Source organism: Gossypium arboreum, chromosome 3, assembly GCF_025698485.1.
Source record: "Gossypium arboreum isolate Shixiya-1 chromosome 3, ASM2569848v2, whole genome shotgun sequence".
Taxonomy (NCBI): domain Eukaryota; kingdom Viridiplantae; phylum Streptophyta; class Magnoliopsida; order Malvales; family Malvaceae; genus Gossypium; species Gossypium arboreum.
Window position 1 is genome coordinate 118,432,400 of NC_069072.1, and position 6,122 is coordinate 118,438,521.

At 36.2% G+C, this 6,122-nt stretch overlaps 1 long non-coding RNA gene across 1 annotated transcript; it reads right to left on the minus strand.

The window, feature by feature from the left end:
• Window positions 1–1,384: 1,384 nt before the first annotated feature.
• Window positions 1,385–3,477, minus strand: LOC128290130 (uncharacterized). Its single transcript, XR_008279773.1, has 2 exons — window positions 3,384–3,477; window positions 1,385–1,551 (listed from the first exon to the last, which is right to left on the minus strand). It is a non-coding gene; the product is annotated as an uncharacterized LOC128290130 (long non-coding RNA).
• Between the last annotated feature and the right edge of the window lie 2,645 nt (window positions 3,478–6,122).

Below are 6,122 nucleotides of genomic sequence, written 5' to 3' on the forward strand. Positions count from 1 at the left end.
GCAAAACATGTCATAGACATGTTATGTTGGTGCATCATGGGAGGAATAACAAAATAAAAAGTTAGTAATAAAGAAATGGAAAAAGGAAAATGATGAAAGAAAAAAAAAAAGGGATCATCATTCATGTTCTTGCTAGCGAATCTAAAGAAAAAAAAAGGAACAAGAGCATTCGGTGATGAAAACAAGTTGTGTCCTTTGATTCTTCTTGGCCGAATTGAAAGGAGGAAGAAAGGAGTGAAGCAATCGGCCATCTTAGGTCAATATTAAGGTAAGGTGTTCATATTAGTTCTTGAAATTTTAGTTGATCTTGAGTGAGATATCAAGTTATTTTTTTTGTAACCCATGATGAAATTTTGATTTTGGATTGAGTAAGGTTTTGACTATGGTAGTTAATAATGGTGAGTTTTGTTGTTTCATGTTAAAGTTAGGTGAATGATGATGGATGAGTGTTTGAACCATAAAAAGAATTCGGCTACCTTGTTATGAACTAGGGCCGAATGTGAGTTGGTTGTGCTTGAATATTGCATGCTTGGTAGAATGGTGGATGAAAGTACCGAATGTGGTCTTTGGTTTGGCATGAAGTGATAAATAAAGGTTTAAAAGATAGCTTAAGTTAATTGATACTCACTAATGAGTTCGAATGGAAGCTTTGTTAAGTGGGAAATGAGTGGCCGAGAGACAGAATTATGGACTATTGCCGAATGTATGTTGGATTGATAGAGTCTCCAAATTGATTTTATGTGTGTATGCATGACCGAATATAATCGGCCACATGAGTAAAGAAATGAGTTATTTGATATGTGGTAAAAGTTAAGTGTTAAACGAAATGGAAATGAAATCATATTGGAATATGTATACTCGACCACATGAATGAGTACATAGGTTGATGTGTATGTTCGGCCATAAGTAAACATATTGATGGCTTTATCTTTGTAGCACCCTAAACCCGGCCCAGAAGTTATGGCCAGATCCGGCATGCCACATCAAAAATGTAAAAAAAAATCCATTCTAAGTCCAGAAAATCGTACTTGATGTTCAAAAGATTAATTCATTAAAGGTTAAAGTGAATGGAAGTCATGCACCGGTAGGAAACCGAAAAGAGGTGGTGAGTCCATCTGATTGCTTAAGTACCAATCTCCTTCGGATCCAATCCTAGACATGCATACCGCCATTGCCACACCTTAACGTCATGGATATTTCTAGGAAACTGATTTGATTAAGTCATTTTTAGGAAAAGTGATTAATTTTGGAAAATACTTTCATTGCGGAAGCTTTGCTTATTATCGTGTTATTTTGAAATCAATTGTTGTTTTTTTGAAAACGCGCCCTAAAACTATCCAATTTCAACAGTTAAAATAAGTATTACCTATCTTAGTAATACATATTAAAACCATCAAAAATAATTAAGCGGCCTTATTACATTTAAAAGCCCAAAAACTTCAAACGTAAATAAAAGGATGTCCAGTTCACCAGAAGAAAATCAAACTTTCAGAACGGGTGGCCACTCCGAATTCCCTCACAGCTCCAAGCCCACTATGGGTAAGGGATTTCCTGCGTGGATGACAATAAAAGGGGTGAGTTTGGGGAAACTCAGTGTGTAAGGAAAACCCATTCAAAGCCCAAGTCAGCTCAAGCCTATTGGGCCTAAGCCCATTCAGTAATAGATGGTGCAGGCGAGCCCTTTTGATTACAATAACCGGGCCTTAGCCCTTATTCAGATAATGATATGGCCCATAGGCCCATTTCAAAATACATGCAACATCAATAACATATGCAAGCCCATTTGGGAGACTACTCAACCCACCAACCACTACACTCCACCGTACCAGCCATACACTCCATGTGGGGAATAGTTCAACCCACCCAGCCCAACACTCCACAGTTGCAGCCTTGCAGCTCAGTTAACAGTAAATTGAGGCAAAGCCTCCAGTACGTGGACAAGCCACTTTCAGTACTTCCTCGTCAATATCCCAATCCCATGCATCGATAATAACAACATGGCATGCAATAAATAACAACATCAAACATGCATTTAGGTCAATTTAACCTAGGGGTATTTCGGTAATTTTGCACCTAGGGGTATAACACAGAATTTTCTATACATAGGGGTATTATAGTAATTTAGCTGCTTTTAGGGTTTTTCATGCATATTCCTACTTTTCACATACTAACAGAATCACGTAACGAGGGTTCTTATCGAATTGGGCCCATTGGCCCATCATTCCAATTTTGGCCCATTAAGCCCAAAAATATCGAGGGCACGTAAATCATGCACTTTGCGGTCCAAACATTGCAGCTTACCAAAAACATTAATCGATTTACCTCACGAGCATTCGCACACTCAAAAATCTACAAAATACCGGTTTTCGGCATTTCGACTTTTCGCTTTTGCCGATCTAGACTAAGAAAGAGGGTGTTAGTTACACACATTTGCTGACGATATCTTGACGAGATCCACACACGAACCACCTACAATTGGATTACTAACACGTTAATCTAACTATTCAAATACAAACTACTATTAACCCCTTACAATATTCGGCCAACCACACCTACAGATCATAGTAAGCTTATAAGAAATCAATAAGCAACTCATTAACAAATTTTTGTCAATGTTTACCACATAATCATAATTTCACTGCAAGCTGTCTTCCTGAGCAACAGTCACTAAATCATTTATAACTGGAGCTACGAAACTCCAAATCAAGTTCCGTTAATTTTCCCTGAAAATAGACTCATATATCTTCTATCCATAATATTTTTAGAATTTTTGGTTTATCCAATCAATACCAGATTTTTCTCAAAGTTTCCCATGTTTCACTGTTTGACTAATCTGACCACTCTTCATTACGAATCAAATTTATCATTGTACAGAATTCAAAATATGTTCTTGTTTATTTCATTAGAAACTAGACTCAATAAGCTTTAATTACATAATTTATTCAGCTTCTAATTCATCTCCCACAATTTATGGTGATTTTCCAAAGTCACGTTACTGCTGCTGTCCCAAGCAGATTTATTACCAAATCACTCTTTCACACATACCTTGCATGCATGTTATTTAAACATGTATATCACCAATCAATCATCTCATATCTATGATTTTACTTAAGTATAATCTCCATTTCATCATTTTAAAGCACAATATGTTAGCTGATTTTTCCTTTAACATCTAAGGCACATGCATGCTCATTTGTTTGGCTCAACTTCACATATCTTCTATTTTTCATCAAAAGAACATGAAACAACAACCATTTCCTTCATTTTAATTCATGACCAAATGCTCACAACACAACTAAAAATCAAAATATACTTCAAGAGTTAAGGTAGAATCAAGAAGAACTCATGAACCTCAAAATAGAAGCAAGGTACCAAGAACTTACCTTCAATTTTCCTCCTCCTAATGACCGAATACTCAAGAGCTTTCTCCTCTCCTTTCTCTTCTCTAACTTTCAGCTATGATGAACAAAGATGGACAAAACTTTGTTCTTTTCACCCTTTTCTTTTAATAAAACTTCATATTTCATCCATTTAATTCTTTAATACAAAAGACATGAATTTCTTATCATGAAACATTTACCTAAACCATTATCATGAAACATTTACCTAACCCATTATCATGGAATATTTACCTAATCCATTATCATGGAACATTTACCTAACCCATTATCAATTTGTATCAATTTGTACCATAAATTATGGATATCAAGTACTCATATTGTCTACAACAACATGATGGCTAGCCACTTCATGTAAAATGGGAGGTTTGTCATGCAAATCCTCCTATTTTGCACTCCTATTTATTTGGCCACTTCAATTTAATCTATAGTATTTTCAAACATTTTCACATAGGTCCTATTTCATAATTTCACCCCCTTTTTCTTATGGAACAAAAATTAACTAAAATTGTCGGGTTCTATCTTAAGCTTGGGCTTTTTAGAGGCCCGCTAACATAATTAAACCTATGCCAACATTCACAGGATTCCCGAAAATTGGGGCGTTACAATCTTGACTTAGAAAATTCGGCTAAGGTGAATATTGGCTAATATGTTGAGTTGATTCATGATTTCATATGTATGTGACTTTAGTGTCTAATGTATATATATGAGCTAAGTACCTTGAGTTCCTCTTTTGATGCTCAAATGATTAAATCAATTTATTTGTTAAATTAAGCTCAAGAGCAAAGGGGAACTAAATCCGATAAAGGGAAGGAAAAAGTGGTCGAATAGCCATCAAAATCGTCCGACAACATCCGAGGTAAGTTTTCGAGCAATGAGACTTAGTTTATGATTTGATTAAGTCATAATGTATGTGCATAGAGATCGTGTTATAAAGCAAACTAAACCATGCTGTTTGTATGTGGCTAGTGAGCCGAAATGGGAATGCTTAATACGTGACTTGTGTTTGAACTCTAATTATGAAAATGAAATTAGATGTGTCATGATTTATTGATATGTGCATGAATGTTCGAATGATAACCGGGCTAAGTCCCGAGAGCATTTGAGCTAGTGGCTAATTCCGGGCTAAGTCCCGAAGGCATTCGTGCGAGCTACTATATCCGGGCTAAGTCCCGAAGGCGTTTGTACGAGCTATTATATCCGGGCTAAGTCCCGAAGGCATTTGTGCGAGTTATTATACTTGGCTAAGTCCCGAAGGCATTTGTGCAAGTTACTATAACCGGGCTAAGTCCCGAAGGCATTTGAGCTAGTGGCTATATCCGGCTAAACTCCGAAGGTACTTGGTTTGAGAACGAGTGATCTTGCTGTAATAATTTAAATTGATACGCTCGTAAAACCCAACGATGAGGTACGTTTCGTATATGCATTAGGGTGGTGATTCCGTTTAAATAATATTCGCTCAGTAAATTAATGAGCTTCCGGCCTTGGCTAAGTTGATCTTTTGTGTATGAATATAAGGGTTGGTAATGTGAAGTAAGTATGATATTGAGAATTTGTGCATATGAGATTATCCGTTTAGCCATATGAATGCTATATTTTGGTTGTGTCTAATTTCATGGCTAAAACTTACTAAGCATTAAATGCTTACTCCGTTTCTTTGATTCTCTGTTTTATAGATTTTGGGTTCGTCAGCTATCGGACTCGGGATTGTTGAAGTCAAAGTCGTCTACACTATCAAAGCCCCTTTTTGGTACACTTTTGGTTGAACTTTGAAATGGCATGTATAGGACTACCCGTTTTGTTGTTGGTCATGGACCCTTTGGTTTTGTATAAATTTGGATAGCCATGCGAAAATGGCTTATATACACTTTGAGCTTAGTATTATAATCGTCTTGTATGATGTTCATTAAGAGGTATGGAAATGTTTAGGAACGATTAGCCGTTGGAATGGTTAATCATGATCATATTTTGTGCTATATATGCTAAAGGGCTAGTTGAATCATGGAAACTATGTAATAGGTAAAGTCTACCTTAAAAATAGATGCTGATAGCAGCAGCGACGTGAATGTGAAAAATCACTAAAAATAGTAGGAATGGAATTAAATAGTGAATAAATTATTTAATCGAACCTTGATGAATCTATTTTCATAGGGAAGTATCGAAACGATCATATGAACAGTATATTATGAGATATTTAAGTTTTCGCGAAACAGGGCCAGAACGGTTTCTGGATTCCCTGTTCTGACTTTGGAAATTCATTACAAATTAACCAGAGATAATTAGAAGTCATGCCATATATGTATAGTTTCCTTTTCGAGTCTAGTTTCTATAGAAACAAACGGCATCAGTAGTAAAGCCCTGTACACGGAGATATCCAAGTTGTAATGCGCAAATGTCAGTGTAGTCGAACCCTAAAACAGGGGAGACTTTAACTAATAAACTGTACTAATTGGCTTGACCAAAAATTCTAGAAAAAAATTTGTAGATTGATATATGAGTCTAGTTTCAGGAAAAATTTACAAAACTGATTTTCGAGTTTTGAAACTCAAGATATGATTTTTAAGGCGACAGTGACGCAGTAACCCGTGTGTTTGGAAATTTTTAAATGGACTATGGAAATAAGTGAATTAAGGCTGTTAACCCCTCGTGTCCGACCCCGGCGACGGTCTCGGGTACGGGGTGTTACAGCTTTCATTTTTTCTTTATTATTTATTCTCTCCATCT